The 23,687-nt window shown below is 37.7% G+C and overlaps 1 long non-coding RNA gene across 1 annotated transcript; it reads right to left on the reverse strand.

The window, feature by feature from the left end:
• Window positions 1-20,611: 20,611 nt before the first annotated feature.
• On the reverse strand, window positions 20,612-22,673 carry LOC123571300 (uncharacterized). Its single transcript, XR_006695461.3, has 2 exons — window positions 22,583-22,673; window positions 20,612-21,090 (listed from the first exon to the last, which is right to left on the reverse strand). It is a non-coding gene; the product is annotated as an uncharacterized lncRNA (long non-coding RNA).
• Between the last annotated feature and the right edge of the window lie 1,014 nt (window positions 22,674-23,687).

Raw genomic sequence — 23,687 nt, forward strand, 5'->3', positions numbered from 1 at the left:
CTATCAAACAACACTGCATGTTACTGAGAAATCTTTGTGGAAGAAATAGTCAATTAATGCAGCAAACTTCATTGTTGTCTTATTTTAATAAATTGCAACAGCCACATCAGCCTTTAGCAACCACTACCTTGATCAGTCGGTAGCCATCAACATTAAGTTAAGAATATTTACCAGCAAAAATATTACAACTTGCTGAAGGCAAAGATAATCATTAACCATTTTTAGCAATAAATAATTTTTACATTAAGATATATATATATATATTATTTTTAGACAAAAAGCTATTGCAAACCTAACAGACTATTGTGCCCTGGAAGCTTAACTTTTATATGTATTGAAAGATAAAAAAAATTCTTGTGACTCGCTTTATTGCAATACTCACTGTACTGTGGTTGTCTGAAATCAATTCGGCAATATCTCCGTGATATGCCTGTATTAACACAGGGAAAAGGCAACCTACGAAATGGGATAAAATATTTGCAAGCCTTCATCTAATTAGGGGTTAATATGGAAGACATATAAGAAACTCCTACAACTCAATGGTAAAAACCCAAATAACCCAACTAAAAAATGGGCAAATGACTTTAATAGACATTTCTCCAAAAAAAGACACAAATGGACAACGGGTATTTGGAAAGGTTCTTTATATCACTAATCATCAGGAAAATGCAAATCAAAACCACAATGATGTATTATTTCACACCTGTCAATGTATTTCACACAATACATTGTGTGACGTGTATTGTCACACAGTGATGTATTATTTCACAAAAACAATAATGAGTGTTGGTGAAGATGTCGAGAAATTAGAACTTTTGCATGCTATTAGTGCAAATATTAAATGGTATAGCCACTATAGAAAATAGTAGGGAGTTTCCTTAAAAAATAAGAATGGAAATGTCCTATGATCCAGCAATTCCACTTTTGGGTATACATCCAACGGAATTGAAATCAGCATCTTTCGGAAGTATCTTCACTCCTATGTTTGTTGCAGGATTATTCACAATAGCTAAGATGAAAACAACCCAAATGTTCATGAACAGATGAATGAAGAAAACAAATGTATATTTATTACTTTTGAAAACATAGGGTCTCACTGTATAAGCTGGACTCAACCTGCTGGGTTCAAGAGATCTTTCCATATCAGCATCCTGAGTAGCTGGGACTACAGATGTATGAAAATTACAATGAGAGGGGCGGAGCAAGATGGCCTAATAGGAACAGCTCGAGTCTCCAACTCCCAGCATGAGTGACACAGAAGACCAGTGATTTCTGCATTTTCAACTGAGGTACTGGGTTCATCTCACTAGGGAGTGCTGGACAATCGGTGCTGGTCAGTTGCTGCAGCCCGACCAGTGAGAGCTGAAGCAGGGCGAGGCATCGCCTCACATGGGAAGTGCAAGGGGAAAGGGAATCCCTTTTCCTAGCCAGGGGAACTGAGATACACAACACCTGGAAAATCGGGTAACTCCCACCCCAATACTGTGCTATAAGCAAACAGGCACACCAGGAGATTATATCCCACACCTGGCCGGGAGGGTCCCACGCCCATGGAGCCTCCCTCATTGCTAGCACAGCAGTCTGATATATCGCAGCAAGGCAGCAGCCAGGCTGGGGGAGAGGCGCCCGCCATGGCTGAGGCTTAAGTAGGTAAACAAAGCTGCTGGGAAGTTCAAACTGGGTGGAGCTCACAGCAGCTCAAGGAAACCTGCCTGTCTCTGTAGACTCCACCTCTGGGGACAGGGCACAGTAAACAACCAAAAAAGCAGCAGAAACCTCTGCAGACGCAAACGACTCTGTCTGACAGCTTTGAAGAGAGCAGTGGATCTCCCAAAATGGAGGTTGAGATATGAGAAGGGACAGATTGCCTGCTCAAGTGGGTCCCTGACCCCTGAGTAGCCTAACTGGGAGACATCCCCCACTAGGGGCAGTCTCACACCCCACACCTCACAGGGTGGAGTACACCCCTGAGAGGAAGCCTCCAAAGCAAGAATCAGACAGGTACACTCGCTGTTCAGCAATATTCTATCTTCTGCAGCCTCTGCTGCTGACACCCAGGCAAACAGGGTCTGGAGTGGACCTCAAGCAATCTCCAACAGACCTACAGCTGAGGGTCCTGACTGGTAGAAGGAAAACTATCAAACAGGAAGGACACCTACACCAAAACCCCATCAGTACGTCACCATCATCATCAAAGACCAGAGGCAGATAAAACCACAAAGATGGGGAAAAAGCAGGGCAGAAAAGCTGGAAATTCAAAAAATAAGAGTGCATCTCCCCCGACAAAGGAGCGCAGCTCATCGTCAGCAACGGATCAAAGCTGGACGGAGAATGACTTTGACGAGATGAGAGAAGAAGGCTTCAGTCCATCAAACTTCTCAGAGCTAAAGGAGGAATTACGTACCTAGTGCAAAGGAACTAAAAATCTTGAAAAAAAAGTGGAAGAATTGATGGCTAGAGTAATTAATGCAGAGAAGGTCATAAACGAAATGAAAGTGATGAAAACCATGACACGAGAAATACGTGACAAATGCACAAGCTTCAGTAACCGACTCGATCAACTGGAAGAAAGAGTATCTGCGATTGAGGATCAAATGAACGAAATGAAGCGAGAAGAGAAACCAAAAGAAAAAAGAAGAAAAAGAAATGAACAAAGCCTGCAAGAAGTATGGGATTATGTAAAAAGACCAAATCTACGTCTGATTGGGGTGCCTGAAAGTGAGGGGGAAAATGGAACCAAGTTGGAAAACACTCTTCAGGATATCATCCAGGAGAACTTCCCCAACCTAGTAGGGCAGCCCAACATTCAAATCCAGGAAATACAGAGAACGCCACAAAGATACTCCTCAAGAAGAGCAACTCAAAGACACATAATTGTCAGATTCACCAAAGTTGAAATGAAGGAAAAAATCATAAGGACAGTCAGAGAGAAAGGTCGGGTTACCCACAAAGGAAAGACATCAGACTAACAGCAGATCTCTCGGCAGAAACTCTCCAAGCCGGAAGAGAGTGGGGGCCTATATTCAACATTCATAAGAAAAGAATTCTCAACCCAGAATTTCATATCCAGCCAAACTAAGTTTCATAAGTGAAGGAGAAATAAAATCCTTTACAGATAAGCAAATGCTTAGAGATTTTGTCACCACTAGACCTGCCTTACAAGAGACCCTGAAGGAAGCACTAAAGATGGAAAGGAAAAACCGGTACCAGCCATTGCAAAGCCATGCCAGAATGTAAAGACCACTTAGGCAAGGAAGAAACTGCATCAACTAACGAGCAAAATAACCAGTTAATATCATAATGGCTGGATCAAGTTCACACATAACAATCTTAACCTTAAATGTAAATGGACTAAATGCTCCAATTAAAAGACACAGACTGGCAAACTGGATAAAGAGTGAAGACCCATCAGTCTGCTGTATTCAGGAGACCCATCTCAAATGCAGAGACATACATAGGCTCAAAATAAAGGGATGGAGGAAGATCTACCAAGCAAATGGAGAACAAAAAAAAGCAGGGGTTGCAATGCTAGTCTCTGATAAAACAGACTTTAAACCATCAAAGATCAAAAGAGACAAAGAAGGCCATTACATAATGGTAAAGGGATCAATTCAACAGGAAGAGCTAACTATCCTAAATATATATGCACCCAATACAGGAGCACCCAGATTCATAAAGCAAGTCCTTAGAGACTTACAAAGAGACTTAGACTCCCATACAAAAATAATGGGAGACTTCAACACTCCACTGTCAACATTAGACAGATCGACAAGACAGAAAGTTAACAAGGATATCCAGGAATTGAACTCATCTCTGCAGCAAGCAGACCTAATAGACATCTATAGAACTCTCCACCCCAAATCAACAGAATATACATTGTTCTCAGCACCACATCGCACTTATTCCAAAATTGACCACATAATTGGAAGTAAAGCACTCCTCAGCAAATGTACAAGAACAGAAATTATAACAAACTGTCTCTCAGACCACAGTGCAATCAAACTAGAACTCAGGACTAAGAAACTCAATCAAAACCGCTCAACTACATGGAAACTGAACAACCTGCTCCTGAATGACTACTGGGTACATAACGAAATGAAGGCAGAAATAAAGATGTTCTTTCAAACCAATGAGAACAAAGATACATCATACCAGAATCTCTGGGACACATTTAAAGCAGTGTGTAGAGGGAAATTTATAGCACTAAATGCCCACAAGAGAAAGCAGGAAAGATCTAAAATTGACACTCTAACATCACAATTAAATGAACTAGAGAAACAAGAACAAACACATTCAAAAGCTAGCCAAAAGCAAGAAACCACTAAGATCAGAGCAGAACTGAAGGAGATAGAGACACAAAAAACCCTCCAAAAAATCAATGAATACAGGAGTTGGTTTTTTGAAAAGATCAACAAAATTGACAGACCGCTAGCAAGACTAATAAAGAAGAAAAGAGAGAAGAATCAAATAGATGCAAAAAAAAAAAAAAATTGATAAAGGAGCTATCACCACCGACCCCACAGAAATACAAATTACCATCAGAGAATACTATAAACACCTCTATGCAAATAAACTAGAAAATCTAGAAGAAATGGATAATTTCCTGGACACTTACACTCTCCTAAGACTAAACCAGGAAGAAGTTGAATCCCTGAATAGACCAATAGTAGGCTCTGAAATTGAGGCAATAATTAATAGCCTACCAACCAAAAAAAGTCCAGGACCAGATGGATTCACAGCTGATTTCTACCAGAGGCACAAGGAGGAGCTGGTACCATTCCTTCTGAAACTATTCCAATCAATACAAAAAGAGGGAATCCTCCCTAACTCATTTGATGAGACCAACATCATCCTGATACCAAAGCCTGGCAGAGACACAACAAAAAAAGACAATTTTAGACCAATATCCCTGATGAACATCGATGCAAAAATCCCCAATAAAATACTGGCAAACCGGATTCAGCAGCACATCAAAAAGCTTATCCACCATGATCAAGTGGGCTTCATCCCTGGGATGCAAGGCTGGTTCAACATTCACAAATCAATAAACATAATCCAGCATATAAACAGAACCAAAGACAAGAACCACATGATTATCTCAATAGATGCAGAAAAGGCTTTTGACAAAATTCAACAGCCCTTCATGCTAAAAACGCTCAATAAATTTGGTATTGATGGAACGTATCTCAAAATAATAAGAGCTATTTATGAGAAACCCACAGCCAATATCATACTGAATGGGCAAAAACTGGAAAAATTTCCTTTGAAAACTGGCACAAGACAGGGATGTCCTCTCTCACCGCTCCTAGTCAACATAGTGTTGGAAGTTCTGGCTAGGGCAATCAGGCAAGAGAAAGAAATCAAGGGTATTCAGTTAGGAAAAGAAGAAGTCAAATTGTCCCTGTTTGCAGATAACATGATTGTATATTTAGAAAACCCCATTGTCTCAGCCCAAAATCTCCTTAAGCTGATAAGCAACTTCAGCAAAGTCTCAGGATACAAAATTAACGTGCAAAAATCACAAGCATTCTTATACACCAGTAACAGACAAACAGAGAGCCAAATCATGAATGAACTTCCATTCACAATTGCTTCAAAGAGAATAAAATACCTAGGAATCCAACTTACAAGGGATGTAAAGGACCTCTTCAAGGAGAACTACAAACCACTGCTCAGTGAAATCAAAGAGGACACAAACAAATGGAAGAACATACCATGCTCATGGATAGGAAGAATCAATATTGTGAAAATGGCCATACTGCCCAAGGTTATTTATAGATTCAATGCCATCCCTATCAAGCTACCAATGAGTTTCTTCACAGAATTGGAAAAAACTGCTTTAAAGTTCATATGGAACCAAAAAAGAGCCCGCATCTCCAAGACAATCCTAAGTCAAAAGAACAAAGCTGGAGACATCACGCTCCCTGACTTCAAACTATACTACAAGGCTACAGTAACCAAAACAGCATGGTACTGGAACCGAAACCGAGATATAGACCAATGGAACAGAACAGAGTCCTCAGAAATAATACCACACATCTACAGCCATCTGATCTTTGACAAACCTGAGAGAAACAAGAAATGGGGAAAGGATTCCCTCTTTAATAAATGATGCTGGGAAAATTGGCTAGCCATAAGTAGAAAGCTGAAACTGGATCCTTTCCTTATTCCTTATACAAAAATTAATTCAAGATGGATTAGAGACTTAAATGTTAGACCTAATACCATAAAAACCCTAGAGGAAAACCTAGGTAGTACCATTCAGGACATAGGCATGGGTAAAAACTTCATGTCTAAAACACCAAAAGCAATGGCAGCAAAAGCCAAAATTGACAAATGGGATCTCATTAAACTAAAGAGCTTCTGCACAGCAAAAGAACTACCATCAGAGTGAACAGGCAACCTACAGAATGGGAGAAAATTTTTGCCATCTACTCATCTGACAAAGGGCTAATATCCAGAACCTACAAAGAACTCAAACAAATTTACAAGAATAAAACAAACAATCCCATCAAAAAGTGGGCAAAGGATATGAACAGACAGTTCTCAAAAGAAGACATTCATACAGCCAACAGACACATGAAAAAATGCTCATCATCACTGGCCATCAGAGAAATGGAAATCAAAACCACAATGAGATACCATCTCACACCAGTTAGAATGGCGATCATTCAAAAGTCAGGAAACAACAGGTGCTGGAGAGGATGTGGAGAAATAGGAACACTTTTACACTGTTGGTGGGATTGTAAACTAGTTCAACCATTATGGAAAACAGTATGGCGATTCCTCAAGGATCTAGAACTAGATGTACCATATGACCCAGCAATCCCATTACTGGGTATATACCCAAAGGATTATAAATCATGCTGTTATAAAGACACATGCACACGTATGTTTATTGCAGCACTATTCACAATAGCAAAGACTTGGAATCAACCCAAATGTCCATCAGTGACAGACTGGATTAAGATAATGTGGCACATATACACCATGGAATACTATGCAGCCATAAAAATGGATGAGTTTGTGTCCTTTGTGGGGACATGGATGCAGCTGGAAACCATCATTCTTAGCAAACTATCACAAGAACAGAAAACCAAACACCGCATGTTCTCACTCATAGGTGGGAACTGAACGATGAGATCACTTGGACTCGGGAAGGGGAACATCACACACCGGGGCCTATCATGGGGAGGGGGGAGGGGGGAGGGATTGCATTGGGAGTTATACCTGATGTAAATGACGAGTTGATGGGTGCAGCACAGCAACATGGCACAAGTATACATATGTAACAAACCTGCACGTTATGCACATGTACCCTACAACTTAAAGTATAATAATAATAAATAAATTAAAAAAAAAAGATCATGTCATTTGCAGATAAGCTAATTTTACTTCTTCCTTTCTAACTTAATGTCCTTCATTTCTTTTTCTTGCATAAGTACTCTGGGAACTTCCAATATTACGTTGAATTGAAGTGATGAATTCTGTATCTTTGTCTTGTTCATGATATTAGAGAAAAAGCTTTTAGTCTTGCATCACTGAGTACGATGTCAGTTGTGACTTTTTTCACATATACCCTTTAGTATGTTGACACAATTTGCTTTTATTTCCAGTTTGTTTAATTCTTTTATAAAGACAATGTATTGTATTGTGTCAAATGCTTTTTCCACATCAATTGGAATGATCATGTATTAGTCTTTTTTATTCTGATAATATGGTGTATTATATTGATTTTTGTATCTTCAACAATCATTGCATTCCAGGAATAAATCCTAATTGTCCTGTTGTATAACATTTTAACATTCTGCTGAATTTGGTTTGCTAGTGTTTAATTGAGAACTTTTTCTATCAATATTTATATGATTTATTGGTATGTAATTTTCTTGCAGTGTCTTTCTCTGACTTTGATATCAAGGTGAATTAGTCCATTCTCACATTGCTATAAATAACTACCTGGGACTGGATAATTTATAAAGAAAAGAGTTTCAATTGGCTTACAGTTTCACAGGTTGTCCAGGAAGCATGACTGGTGGAGGCTTCAGGAAACTAACAATTATGGCAGAAGGCGAAGGAGGAGCTGGCACGACCTACATGACTGGAGCAGAAGACAGTGAAGTGGAAAGTGCTACACACTTTCGAACAATTAGATCTCATGAGAACTCACTCACTCACTATCATGAAAAAAGCAGCGGGCAATCTGCCCCCATGATCCAGTCACCTCCCACCAGGTCCCTCCCTCAACATTGAGGATTACAATTCAACATGAGATTTGGATGGGGACACAGAGCCAAACCATATCACGAGGTAATGCTGGCCTCATAATATGACTTCAGAAGTGTTTGTCCTCCTTCAATTTTTTTGGAAGTTTTTAAAAAATTGAGATTAATTCCTTTTTAAATGCTTAGTAGAATTCACCAGTGAAATCATCTGTTCCAGGGCTTTTCTTTGTTAGGAGATTTTAATTACTGTTTCAATTTCCTTATTAGTTATGTCTATTTAGATGTTCTATTCTTTATGTTTCACTCTTGATAGGTCATATGTTTCTAGGGATTTGACCATTTTATTTAGATTATCTTATTTATTGTAAACATTTTCATAGTGCACTTTTGTAATCATCTTTTTTATTTGTCTATTATTAGTACTGATATCCTAACTTTTATTTCTGATTTTAGTAACTTGAGTCTTCTGCAATATTGATTGTTTTAAATGGGTGAAGCAACACATTTGCCAAAATCTGGAAGAGAAGAATATACCCCGCATCATTTTCAGGCACAATGTCCAAAGGGCTAGGGCACATGGTGCCAGCTGTTAGAGAGAGGCGTATAGATTGTGAATTAGCTGCTAGAGAGAGCTGAGACCTGAAAGATGTACCTGACAAACACAGAGGCAACATGGTTTGTTAGATCCCAGAGTGCATTCATGGGATGTGGAGGTAGACAAAATAATTTTAGAGAAGAAGATTCTTCTGAAAGATTTCCCAGCTGTCTATTTTACAGGTGTGCCCAAAATAACGTATCTAGAATGGGACTCACTTTCCCTTCAGGACGAGTTTCCACCTGAAATCCAGAAATTACCCAAGGGCTTCTGTTCCAGCGTAGATATTTCAATGTTTTTCTATATTTCCCATTTTGTCTGTCTCCATATTATTCAACAACACTGTTATTTCTGCTTTCATAATGCCTTTTACATCTATCTCTTCTTTTCCACTCTCACTACCATCACACTGGTTTAAGATGTTATTATTACTGATGCTACTATGACTGCATCCTCCTTGTCTCCCATCTTCTACAAGCAATCTTGCATCCTCAGTGATGTTGTCAATCTCCCAGAAATATTCTCTCTGTATCCTATAGCAGTGTATCAAAGTGGAGTGTGTTTGCCCCAGGGAATATGCAAGATAACATACTAAGGAAGGGAAAGAAAATATTAGAACCTTCATATTATTTATTTTAAATTACCCTTCTAAAATTGTATTTTATGTTCATTTATAATATATGCAATGCATTAGTACAGTGGTATGTAAACATGATTTATAAATAAACAAATAAGTTTGGAGTGCATCTTTTATGAGATTGTCGTGAGGCCTATAATGATTTTAGACAATTTATCTACAGAATCAAGTCTAAATTATTTAACCTAATATGCAGGCTCTTCATTATCTGACATCACTTCATTATACGTTTAGACTAATCTTCAAATAATTCAAAAGATGTAGTTTCTGCTTCAGCTATACTTTCACTCAAATATTCCTTGAACGTTTCCAAACTCTATATCATTTTCCTTAGTTGTCTCCTGGCCTAAAATGGCCTTTCACTTTCCTTTTATTTGTCTAAATCATGTCCATCTTTCAGGACATAGTTCACACCACTTCTCATCTAGTGAGGCTTCTCTGGCTATTATAATTCTCTAGATTCCAAAAACAATTATAGCTTGTAACTATTTGTAAATTAATTATATCCTACATGGTAGTGTTATCAACATTTTTATATAAAAATGTAAACATGCATATCTATTTAGTTTGTATGCATCTAGAGTACAGAAATATTTTGTCACTTTACTTTTTCTGTATGCTTCATTCTTGGAATCCAGGACAGTACCTTATTCATAGTAGGCCATCAATAAGTATTTTAACATATAATACACATATATACAAAAAGTTATTAAAATTTTGAAAACATATGTGAAATAAAATGGAAGGTACTATACTTACATTTTAGGGAAATATAGAACGAAGGAAAGTGCAGCAGAGAATGATTATGGAAGGCTTCTTGGAGGAGTTGAATTTTGATCTAAGTTTCAAACATAGTAAAGAACAAGAGTTGGGAAAAAAAAGTATTCTCTATTGAGGGAATTAAAAAAAAATCTGAGTTTTAATTGCTTCCAGTGCAAACTTTGTGTTAAAAGTTTGAGAGGTTGAAAAGTGGTTGAAAGCTTGAGACTATATTTAAGAGTGCAGCTTTTGAAATCAGATAGACTTCATTTTGCATTCTGTCTCTGCTTCATGACTAATGCTGAAGTTAATTAAGTGGCCATGGACAACTTAACTATTTAAGTTGTGAAAACTGAATTGTGAGATTATTGTGAGAATTGAATAAATTGAATTGAATGTACTAAACATTGTGTCTTTCACATAGTAACTGTGCAATAAATGTTAGCTAAGACTGATAGTACTACTGCTATTATTATTAAGTAAAAAAATACTTGTTTTAAAAGGTAGTTTGTAGATGAAAATTTTTCTCTAAATTACAAAAAATGGAAGCAAATGAGACTTCGGAAGGTGTGTTTAGAGGTGAGTAAATTGGCTGGACATCTTTCGTGAAGGAAAGCAGGATTATAGCATGATGTTTTGTGCTTTGAATCCTCTTATAAATAACATCTCTATCAAAATATGTCACATACCATACAAATAACATATTTAAAGTGTACATTTCAGTAGTTTTAAGTATAGTCAAAGAGTTGTGCATGTGAATTACTTGAAAACACTTTCATCACCCCCAAATGAAACCCTGTACTCATTTGCAGTCAGTTCCCAATTCCCAAACCCCTCACAGCCCTAGGTAACTGCTAATTTACTTTCTGTGTCTATGAATTTGCCTTTTCTCTACCTTTTATATAAATGGAATCATTTAACACATGGCTGTGATAATTAATTTCATGTGTCAACTTAGCTCGGCCGTTGTGCCCAGATATTTGGTTGAACATTATTCTGTAAGGTTATATGAAGGTGTGTTTTGGATGAGATTAACATTTAAATTGGTAGACTTTGAGTAAAAAATATTACACTCCATAATGTTGGTGAGCCTTTTAAAATCAGTTGAAGATTTTAGTAGGACAAAAACTGATTTCTTCTGACCAAAATGGAATTCTGCCAGTAGACTGCCTTTGGACTCGAATTGTATCTCTTTCTTGGGTCTCCAGCCTGTTGGTCTATGTGGCAGACTATGTGAGCCAGTTCCACAAAATCTCTCTCTCTTTCCTCTTTCAACCTCTCTCATTCTCTACACACACACACACACACACACACACACACACAAGCACACACACATATATTTTGTTGGCTCTGTTTTTCTGGAAAAATGTAAATAAAAAGTGCTGTGTTTTGTGACTGTCCTTTTCTACTTAGAATATTTTCAAAGTTCATCCATGTTGTATCATGTATCAGTACTTCATTATTTTTCATGGCTGAGTAATATTGCATTTTAATTATATATGATATTTTATTTTTCAGTTCATCAGTTGATAGATTTTTTAAATTTTTGGCCATTATGAATAATTCTGATATTAACTTTTCTGCACAGAATATTTCTGTGTGAATATGTTTTCAATTTTCTTGTGTATATAACTACTCATAGAACATCTGGGTCAATTTGTAACTTTGAGAAACTGCCAGACTGTTTTCAATTTTATATTCCCATCAACAGTGTATGTGGGTTCCAATTTTTCTGCATCATGCCCAACACCTGCTATTTTCTGTTCTTTTAAAAATGTATATCACAATCCTAGTGGATGTAAAGTAGTATCTCATTGTGATTTTTATTTACATTTCCTTGATGGTTAATGATGTTGAGCATCATTTTATACGCTCATTGACCATCTTTGTTTATCTTCTTTGAAGAATTGTCTGTTTAAGTCATATGTGTGTGTGTGTGTGTGTGTGTGTGTGTGTAGAGCCACCCTTAAGTCAATCTTAAAAGATACATATAAGCAGAGGAAGGGTTAGAAGGTGTATTAGTCTGTTCTCGTGGTGCTAATAGAGACATACCTGAGGCTGGGTAATTTATAAAGCAAATAGGTTTAATTAACTCACAGTTCCACATGGGTGGGGAGCCTCACAATCATGGCAGAAGGCAAGAGACAGCTTGTGTAGGGGAAATCCCCTTTATAATATCATCTGACCTCATGAGACTTACTCACTATCATGAAAACAGCACAGGAAAGACCCACTCCCAAGATTCAATTACCTCCCCCTAGGTCCCTCCCAAGACACATGGGAAGTATGGGAGCTACAATTCAAGATGAGATTTGGGTGAGTGGGGACACAAACAAACCATATCAGAAGGTTATTCAAACTTCCAGCTTAGCTAATTTTAATAGAGGATCGTAGAACAAATTTTGTCTCAAAGAAAGGAGAGTATCAAAAAATATTCTGACATTGGACAAGTTTGTATTGTTGGAAAGAGAGAAAGTAATATTCAAAATGAAGAACAATCCGCTAAATCAGTTACATTTGGATTTGGGGTGCTTGTGTGTGTGTGTGTGTGTGTGTGTGTGTGTACGGATTTACACCTACAACTGGTTTGACTACTTGGAAGGAAATTATATGTGCTGGTTTACTTGTTTTCATTTGGTGTTTGAGGAATGACTTTTTATTTCCATTAACATAATCAAATATTTGATAGTATGTATATACACACACTCAAATGATGACTTCTGCAATCATCCCTGAGTTCAAACCTACTGCTGTTATCTTTTAACCTAACTAACTGAAAGTAAGTCTCTGCAGACTTCTGAGATAGATAATTCACATGTCAAAAATTGAGGAAAAACTCAGCAGATTATCTGAAATTATTTCAAAAGTAGTGTAACCATGAAACAGGGCAGGCTGCAACTTCACCCATTTCCTATGAGATGTGATTTCCCTATGATGCATAGAGCTGAGTCATGGCAGATTCTCAATAAAGACTTAGGTAACAGACAAATAATGGAAGAAAATTAACATAGCTAGTTCAAGAATCTAAGTTACCTCAAAGAGGGTAAATGGAGGTCATTTCCAGAGGCCTTTTGGTGGTTATTGTTCTTCAGAAATTCATGAGCTGGCCTACAACCTCTCCTCTAGACAAGTGACTCTATGGGCCTAAGTATTCCAATTGCTATTTATTCAGTACATTGTACTTTCTGGCAGTATTAGCTATACTTTTGAAACGGCCATGTGTACTGATACACATCATAACGGATCTACAATGTGTTACTTCATCTGTTTCCTAGATCAAACTTTCCTTTTCAATGTACATGTTATAAGCTCTTCCAATGAATATAATTTTAATTTTATCTCTCCCTGAAAGAGTTGATGAAAAAACTTAAGCTGTAGCACAAATAACGTGCTCCAGCACAAATAAAGTGACCCTGTCAGACACATCAAATTTGAACAGCAAAATGCCCATAACTGGGAATTTAGCTTAATTTTCTTGTTGTTAATAACCAGAGCACTTACTCACACCACCTCAAAAGAGATCGTGGTTTTCCACCTTTTCCCAGTTAATTTGAAAAGTTAATATTTACTGAAGGCTCTTCATATCTGATAGTAGGTTAATGCTAGTTGAGCCCAAGGGAATTATTCCATGGTCCTCATATGTGACAAGTTGCCACTGTTTATGAATAGAGTCAGAAAAGTGGAAGCCTCTCAAGCTACAAGTTCTGCTATTTCTTTTATAAAGAAGTTTCTATCTGTCTCCTCTGTTTTATTCTCAATCTCGCCACTATAATTTAGTACCCTGTTTCCTCTTGCGTGGACTATTCTAATGGTTTTTCTAATCTATCTTCCATATCGTCTCCTTATCAATCACTGTATATCCTTGCTTCCATGATTATTTTTTCCCTAAAACGCCGCTACTTTCAACTTGTCATATGCTTAAAAACCCAAAGACTAATAGGTATTTATTACCTTTTGGGTATAGTCTAAACTTGGTCTGGCATTCTAGATCCTCCTTCACAATCAGGCCCCAAATAAAAACCTGTTACTCATTGTTATCTTTGGTGAGACTCCTACAGTGAGAATATTTGAATCTTTGTTTCCCTCAAACATCATTAACATTCTTAATTACTTGAAATCATTTGTGTTGTTTCATTTCTTCTTTCACCCATGCTGCATTGGTAAATATTAATTTATTTTTAATATGTTAAAATCCTGTCACTGATCTGAATGCTATCAATATAAAGACCAATACATTATGTTAATTAAGTAAATAAGGGAACAAAGGTTGCTGGGTAAATGAATTGATCTCACCAAATGTTCTGAGAATGAGTGAGAAAAAGGATATTGCCACTTAATTTCAAATGAAATAATGACATTTAGTTAAGACCTAGAATGTGTAATCAGCCATGATCCTAGGAGCAATGCGAAGGCCTTGAGTTGAAATCCTACTGTTTTCTTTAGTTCTCCTTCTGTTTCTATATAAACACATTACCTTAGAGACTGAGTTTAACTTTAAAGCCCTTTTTTCTTATCTGCAATGTCAATAACTCTCAAGTTCTTACAATGAAGGTGATACTTTAGCAATATGTCTAGTGACGGAGTCAGTGAAAGGAGATAAATAAAATAATTGTTTCAATTTTTCTATTTTTTCTCTATTTTAAATTTCCATTTGCAGATCACCATTTGATTGGGTTTTGTTGATGGAAAAGGTCTGGGTTTCCTGGACACAGTGGAGTAGAATATACTCTCTCAATCTCTATGGCTGAAATTTTTGTCCTTTCCTATATAATCATGTTAGCTGATATAGTGATGGAAAGCTTTCCAAATGGAGTAGTTTTAGGCCACATAGAATAAAGCCCCCTTTTTTGCAATGCTCTACCACATTTACCTCAGAGGTCTGGATTTTAAAAATTCTTGTGTAGCTGAGGTGGGATCAGAGTCCTCTGTCGTATTTCACGGAGCCTTGGTCTCCAGGATGGCATTTGGCAATAGAGAGCCTACGAATATTTTCTTTCTTTTTATTTATTTATTTATTTATTATTATTATACTTTAAGTTGTAGGGTACATGTGCATAACGTGCAGGTTTGTTACATATGTATACTTGTGCCATGTTGGTGTGCTGCACCCATCAACTCGTCATTTACATCAGGTATAACTCCCAATGCAATCCCTCCACCCTACCCCCTCCCCATGATAGGCCCCGGTGTGTGATGTTCCCCTTCCTGAGTCCGAGTGATCTCATTGTTCAGTTCCCACCTATGAGTGAGAACATGTGGTGTTTGGTTTTCTGTTCTTGTGATAGTTTGCTAAGAATGATGGTTTCCAGCTGCATCCATGTCCCCACAAAGGACACAAACTCATGCTTTTTTATGGCTGCATAGTATTCCATGGTGTATATGTGCTACATTTTCTAGCCTACGAATATTTTCTATGGGCATTAGGTGGGAGTATATTTAGCTCTTATCTAGAAACTAATGTGAGTGACAATGGAAAAGTTTCCACAGGGATAAGCCTCATCAGTTGCCCATGAAGACAAAACTTTTATGGTCTAGTAGCATTTCCTTAGGTATCGCACCTCTTGGAACTCAACGGAATTGAATCACTCAACCCTATTACCCAGAAAACAACTGGTCCCAACATCAGAAAGCCAGTAGGGCACAGATAAGCAGAAAGTTACCTGCCTTATCTTTCCACAGATAAGCAGAAAGTTACCTGCTTTATCTTTCCACAGATAAGCAGAAAGTTACCTGCTTTATCTTTCACTTATTTACTATCCCCCTCTTCTTGTAATTATTATAATTACTATTATTAGTATTATTTGTAAATCCATTTCTCTCTTCCACTCTTCTCATTTCCTTTATGCTTGTCAAGTATGTATTTTTTCAAAGTTTATGCACTCTTCTCTATCAGCACAGAATCTCCTAACATATTCTTCAACAAAGTGTCACTAGTGTCACTGATAATTTATACCCTCTTGAACACAACAGCCAGGAAGCCCTAACCTCAGAGATGGGTCAGCTCAACTGCATTTTGTGCCAAAATGCCAAAGCCCAAGCCTCATTTAGGTGATAAGTGAGTTCAGTGACTCTCTACTCACCTCTTTCCTCTAACACATAAATAAATTCCAGTGGAAGGAAAATAATTTCATAGGATCTTAATGTCATTATAAGTACTACTTTTAGTTCAGCAAAGGAGAAAACATGGAAAGGTAGTGGATTATGCAACAACTTGGTTGATGTGAGCTTCAGGAGTATTTTTTTAGTTTTTTGAGAAAATAAATATATGTAAAAAATATTCAAACACGGAAAAAATTTTCTCTCAGCATAGACTAGAAAACATAAAACTCTAATATTTCTAATGGGAGAAGTGAGAAATTGGTTTCTGAAACACTAATGTTGTTTTGAAGCAACTAATACCTCCTTGTATTTATAGCTTACCAAAGCCCAGTAAACTTTGGTGAGTGAGATTAGGGAGCAAAGTTGTATGGTTAAAGAAGGCATCCTAAAAAAACAAGCAACAACAAAAAACCTCATTTCTCATAGTTTTCTGAAGAAAGTTAAATAAGCCCCCAGCATGAAAGCAAAATCCAGCTCATAAGCTGATTTTAGATAGTGCTGACTCAGTAACACTCTTCCCTGAGATCTCTTTTCCTTGCCTACTTTGCTCCTTCATGAGAGTTTCATTACCACTGACCTCCTTCTGACTCCCTCCACTTTATGTTAGCTTTGGACTGGCCACGTAGCTTTGATTCTCCTGGAAAGCTGATTCAACTCACTGTCCAGCCCAGCACCAGACCTTCATTAGGCAGTCATTTCTGTCTTGAGACCATGCTGAGGAACTTCCCTGCACTGGTCTGAACTTTATTTATACTTTGGAAAGCACCTAAAGACTTAACTCTGGGAGATGATCTTCTCAAAGTTCAGTACTGCAAGAAATCCTGTAAACTGCTCTTTCATTTTTTAGTGAAATGTCTTTCCATTTCCCAGCTACTGATTCATAGTGACACAGCATTGTTTGCTCTTCAGCTAATATTTTCTCTCAGCATGACCCCAGAGGCTAGCAGCCCAGCTCATAACCAGTGCCACAAAGAAAGAAGGGAATGGAATTTTACTAAACCAAAATAAAGAGATGTTTTTGGCAGTATGGTTATTTTCACGGTATTGATTGTACCCATCCATGAATATGAGATGTGTTTCCATTTGTTTGTGCCATCTATAATTTCTTTCAGCAGTGTTTTTTTTTTTCTAAAGGCATTTCACCTCCTTTATTAGGTATATTCCTAAGTATTTTATTATTTTTTGTGGCTATTTTAAAAGGGGTTGAGTACTTGATTTGATTCTCAGCTAGGTTGCTGTTGGTTTATAGAAAAGCTATAGATTTGTGTACATAAATTTTGTATCCGGAAACTTTGCTGAATCTTTTTATCAGTTCTAGTAGCTTTCTGGAGGAGTCTTTACAGTTTTCTAGGTAAATGATCATGTCATCAGCAAATAACAACAGTCTGACTTCCTCTTTACCGATTTGGATGCCTTTTATTTCTTTCTTTTGTCTGATTGCTCTGACTAGGACTTCCAGTATTATGTTGAAGAGGAGTGGTGAGGGTAGGCATCCTTGTCTTGTTCCAGTTCTCAGAAGGAATGCTTTCAACTTTTCCACATTCAGTATTATGTTGGCTGTAGGTTTGTCGTAGATAGCTTTTATTACAATGAGGTATGTCCCTTGTATGCCAATTTTTCTGAGACTTTTAATCATAAAGGAATACTGGATTTTGTTGAATGCTTTCTCTACATCTATTGAGATGATCATGTAATTTTTGTTTTTAATTCTGTTTATTTGCTGTATCACATTTATTGACTTGTGTATGTTAAACTGTCTTTGCATCCCTGGTGTCCCATATGATCATGCAGAATTATCCTTTTGATAAGTTGTTGGATTTGGTTAGTTAGTATTTTGTTAAGGATTTTAGCATCTATGTTCATCAGGCATATTGGTCTGTAGTTTTCTTTTTGGTTAGGTCCTTTCTTGGTTTGATATTAGGGTGATACTGGCTTCATAGAATGATTTAGGTCAAACTACCACCATTCCATCATTCTTCACAGAATTAGAAAAAAAAAATAAAACGATTCTAAAGTGCATATGGAACCAAAAAATATCCTGCATACACAAAACAAGACTAAGCAAAAAGACCAAATTCTGAAAGCATCACATTACCTATTTCAAACTATACTCTAAGGCCATACTTCACCAAAACAGCACGATACTGGTATAAAAACAGGCACATAGACCAATGAAACAAAATGGAGAATCCAGAAATAAACCCACATACTTATAGCCAACAAAAACACAAAGTGAAGAAAGACCACCCTTTTATCAAATGGTGCTGTGATAATTGGCTCGCTACATGTAGGAGAGTGAAACTAAATCCTCATATCTCATTTTATACAAAAATCAACTCAAGATGGATTAAGGACTTAAATCTAAGACTTAAAACTATAAACATTCTAGAAGATAACATTGGGAAAACCCTTGTAGACATTGGCTCAGGCAAGAAATTAATGGCCAAGGACCCAAAAGCAAATGCAATAAAAACAAAGAGAAATAGGTTGAACTTAATTAAACTAAAGAGTTTTTGCATGGCAAAAGGAGCAGTCAGCAGAGTAAACAGACAACCCACAGAGTGGGAGAAAATCTTCACAATCTTTACATATGATAAAGGACTAATAACCAGAATCTGCAATGAACTCAAACAAGTCAGCCAGAAAATTACAGACAATCCTATCAAAAAGTGGGATAAGGGCATGAATAGACAATTCTCAAAAGAAAGTATACAAATGCCCAATAAACGAAAAAATGCTAAACGTCACTAATGATCAGGGAAATGCAAATCAACACCACAACATGATACCAACTTACTCCTGAAAGAATAGCCATAATCAAAAAATCAAAAAATAGTAGATGTTGGCATGGATGCAGTGAACAGGGAGCGTTTCCACACTGCTGTTGGGAGTGTGAACTAGTACAACTACTATGCCAGACAGTGTGAATATTCTTTAAAGAACTAAAAATAGAAATACAATTTGATCCAGCAGTCCCACCATTTGGTATCTACCCAGAGGAAAATAAGTCATTATACAAAAAGACACTTGCACATGCATGTTTATAGCAGCACAGTTTGCAATTGCAAAAACGTGGAACCAAACCAAAACCCATCAGTCAACGAGTGCATAAACAAACTGTGAGATACATATATATGTATATGTATCACAGTATGTATATATATATCTCACAGTGTGTGTATATATATATCTCACAGTATATATATACACGTGTGTGTGTGTGTGTGTATATATGATGGAATACTACTCAGCCACAAAAAGGAATGAATCAATGACATTCATAGCGACCTGGATGAGATTGGAGACTGTTATTCTAAGTGAACTAACTCAAGAATAGAAAATCAAACATTGTTCTCTCTCATAAGTGGGAGCTAAGCTATGAGAATGCAAAGGCATAAAAATGACCATAATGTTCTTCGGGGACTCCGGGGGAAAATGTGGGAAGAGGACGATGGATAAAAGACTACAATTAGAGTGCAGTGTATACTGCTCAGGAGATGGGTGCACCAAAATCTCACAAATTACCACTAAAGTACTTACTCATCTAACCAAACACAACCTGTACCCCCATAACCTATGGAAATAAAAAAAATAAAAATTGGAAGAAAACATAAAAAAAAAATGAAAAGGAACAAGCTACTTGAACTTCATGCAACAACTTGTATCTCAAAGACTTATGCTATGTGAAACAAGCCACTATCTAAAGGTTTCCTTCTGTATGATTTTATCTTATTGCATTCTTGAAAAGACAAAACTATAGTGTTGGGGAACAGATCAGTGGCTGCTATAGGAAGGTGACTATAAACACATACCATGTGGAAGTTTTGGGGAGTGGTAGAACTGTTCTTTGCCCTGATTGTGGTGGTAGTTACATTAATCGACATATGTTAAGTTCAGAAACTGGTGATTATTTCACAATGCATAGGTATATCAAATTTTCCAAGTAATACAACTTAAACATATATAATTTTTAATTGCAAATTATACTTTAATAAAGTTGGAATTTTTTTTTAAAAAAATAGAAAGATGCAATGACTCAAGAGCACTATTTTTTTTTCTTAAGGCCAGTCTACATGGCCTGGTAGAGTTCAGCTGGGTCTCCATAGAAATAATAGGGATTTTATCTGTGATGGGAATATCTAGAGAATATAGGAGAAATTATTGTCCCATTCAATCCAGAGTTTAAACCCCATGAGCTACCTAATTGAGGCTACCACAAGTATCACCAAAGCCTACCAGAAATCATGTGCATTAGTTCATTTTCATGCTGCTGATAAAGACATAACCAAGACTGGACAATTTACAAAAGAAAGAGGTTTATTGAACTTACAATTCCACATGCCTGGGGAGGCTTCACAATTATAATGGAAGGCAAGGAGCAGCAACTCATATCTTATATAGATCTCAGCAGGCAAAAAGAGAGGGAGCATGTGCAGGGAACCTCCTCTTTATAAAATCATCACATCTTCTGAGACTTATTCACTATCATGAGAATATCTTGAGAAAGACTCACCCCCATGATAAAATCACCTCTCACTTGGTCCCTTCCACAGCACGTGGGAATTGTAGGAGTTACTATCAAGATAAGATTTGGATGGGGACACAGCCAAATCATATCATTCCAGTCCTGACCCCTCCAAAATTTCATGTCCTCACATTTTGAAACGAAGCATGACTTCCCAACAGCCCCCCAAAGTCTTAACTCATTTCAGCATTCAATCGAATGTCCAAAGTCCAAGTCTCATCCATGACAAGGAAAATCCCTTCTGCCTATGAGCCTGTGAAATCAAAGCAAGTTAGTTACCTCCTAGAAAAAAATGGGATATAGGCACTGGGTTAATACAGCCATTCCAAATATGAAAAACTGGCCAAAACAAATGGACTACAGGCCCCATGCAAGTTCGAAGTCCAGTGGGGCAGTCACATCTTAAAGCTCCAAAATGATCTCCTTTGACTCCATGTCTCACATCCAGGTCACACTGATGCAAGAGGCGGGGCTCCCACATCCTTGGGGAGCTCTGCCCCTATGGCTTTGCAGAGTACAGCCTTACTTCTGGATGCTTTTATGGGCTGGTGTTGAGTGTCTGCCACTTTTGCAGATGCACAGTGCAAGCCGTCAGTGGATCTATGATTCTGGGGTCTGGATGACGATTGCCCTCTTCTCACATCCACTATGTGGTGCCCCAGTAGGGACTCTGTGTGGGGGCTCTGACCCCACATTTCCTCTTAGCACTGCCCTAGCAGAGGTTCTCCATGAGGGCCCCACCCCTGCAGCAAACTTTTGCCTGAGCATCCAGGTATTTCCATACATCTTCTGAAATCTAGGCAGAGGTTTCCAAACTTCAGTTCTTGACTTCTGTGCATCTGCAGGCTCAACACAATGTGGAAGCTGCCAAAGCCTGGAACGTACACCCTCTGAATCCACAGCCTGAGCTCCATGTTGGCCCCTTTCAGCCATGGCTGGAGTGGCTGGGATGCAGGGCACCAAGTCCCTAGGCTGAACACAGCAAGAAGACCCTGGGCCTGGCCCACTAAACCACTTTTTTCTCCTAGGCCTCCAGGCTTGTGATGGGAGGGCCTGCTGTGAAGACCTCTGACATACCCTGGAGATATTTTCCCCATTATCTTGGAGATTGATATTCAGCTCCTCATTACTTACACAAATTTCTGCAACTGGCTTGAATTTCCCCTCAGAAAATGAATTTTTTTTCTATAGCATGGCCAGGCTGCAAATTTTCCAAACTTTTATTCTCTACTTTCCTTATAGAACTGAATATCTTTCACAGTACGCTATTCATCTTTTGAATGCTTTGCTGCTTAGTAATTTTTTCTGCCAGATACCCTAAATCATCTTTATCAAGTTCAAAGTTCCACAAATCTCTAGGGAGGGGCAAAATGCCACCAGTCTCTTTGCTAAAACATAACAAGGGTCACCTTTGCTCCAGTTTCCAGCAAGCTCCTCATCTACATCTGAGACCACCTCAGCCTGGACTTTATCATCTATATCACTGTCAGCATTTTGGGCAAAGCCATTCAACAAATCTCTAGGAAGTTGCAATCATTTCCACATTTCCTTATCTTCTTCTGAGTCCTCCAAATTGTTACAACCCCTGCCTGTTACCCAGTTCCAAAGTTGTTTCCACATTTTCGGTTATCTACAACAGCACCTCACTCTACTGGTACCAATTTACTGCATTAGTCTGTTTTCATGCTGCTGATAAAGACACACCAGAGACTGGGCAATTTACAAAAGAGGTTTAGTAGACTTACAGTTCCACGTGGCTGGGGAGGCTTCATAATCATGGTGGAAGGCAAGGAGCAGCAAGTCATGTCTTACATGGATGGCAGCAGACATAGAGAGAGCATGTGCAGGGGAACTCCTCTTTATAAAACCATCAGACCTCATGAGACTTATTAACTATCACGAGACAAGCATGAAAAAGGCTCCCCCCCACCATGATTCAATCACCTCCCACTAAGTCCCTCCAATGACATGTGGACATTGTGGGAGTTATTAAAAAGATGAGATTTTGGTTAGGGACACAGCCAAACCATATCACATGAGGGTATAACATCTGCTACGGGAAACAGGAAATCCTAAGCCAAACTCCATGGAGTATTTTTCATGGCCTGTTTTCCTTCTCTAAGGCTTATATAACCCTAAAGTCTTAAGACTTCTTTCCCTGTGAGTCTTCTGTACAAATACTTCTCTTTTCTCACCCAGTTAAACAACGGTAGTTATTGTGCATAGTAATTAAATTATACACATTTTGGGTGTGCACGTGTATGTGAGGAGGTTTTTTCCTACTATTTTTAAAAGCAGATCAACCTAGGCTTCCTTTTCAAATTATTTCAACTTTTATTTTAGATTATAGGAGTGCATGCATAGGTTTGTTACATGGGTAAATTGTGTAATGCTGAGGTTTGGAGCACAAATGATCCTATCTCCCAGGTAGTATCATAGTACGCAAAAGTTGTTCAACCTTTGCCCTCCTACTTTTCTCCCTCCTCTAGTAGTACTCATGTCTTTCATTAAGTTCACTATGTGATCTTGGACAAGTTACAACTTCCTGAGTATGTTTCTTCATCAGTAAAATAAAATAAATAAAAGAAAAACGAGGCCATCTCTAATTACATATAATTAGATGCACCCTACGTTCAAATACATTAATAAGAGTAAAGGGCTTCAAATAGTTGCTAGTGATTTATCAATAGTTTTATTGAATTAGAGTTTCATTAATTTACATACTGCCATAATTTAAGGTGGCAGTAGGTGTATCAGAATAGTTTTACAACAAGGAAAGTCTATCTTGTTGAGTATCTGCTCATTCCCGTATTCATAAAGACTTGAGTGAAATTTTTATAAAAGTGAAAT

Source organism: Macaca fascicularis, chromosome X (assembly GCF_037993035.2).
Source record: "Macaca fascicularis isolate 582-1 chromosome X, T2T-MFA8v1.1".
Classification (NCBI taxonomy): domain Eukaryota; kingdom Metazoa; phylum Chordata; class Mammalia; order Primates; family Cercopithecidae; genus Macaca; species Macaca fascicularis.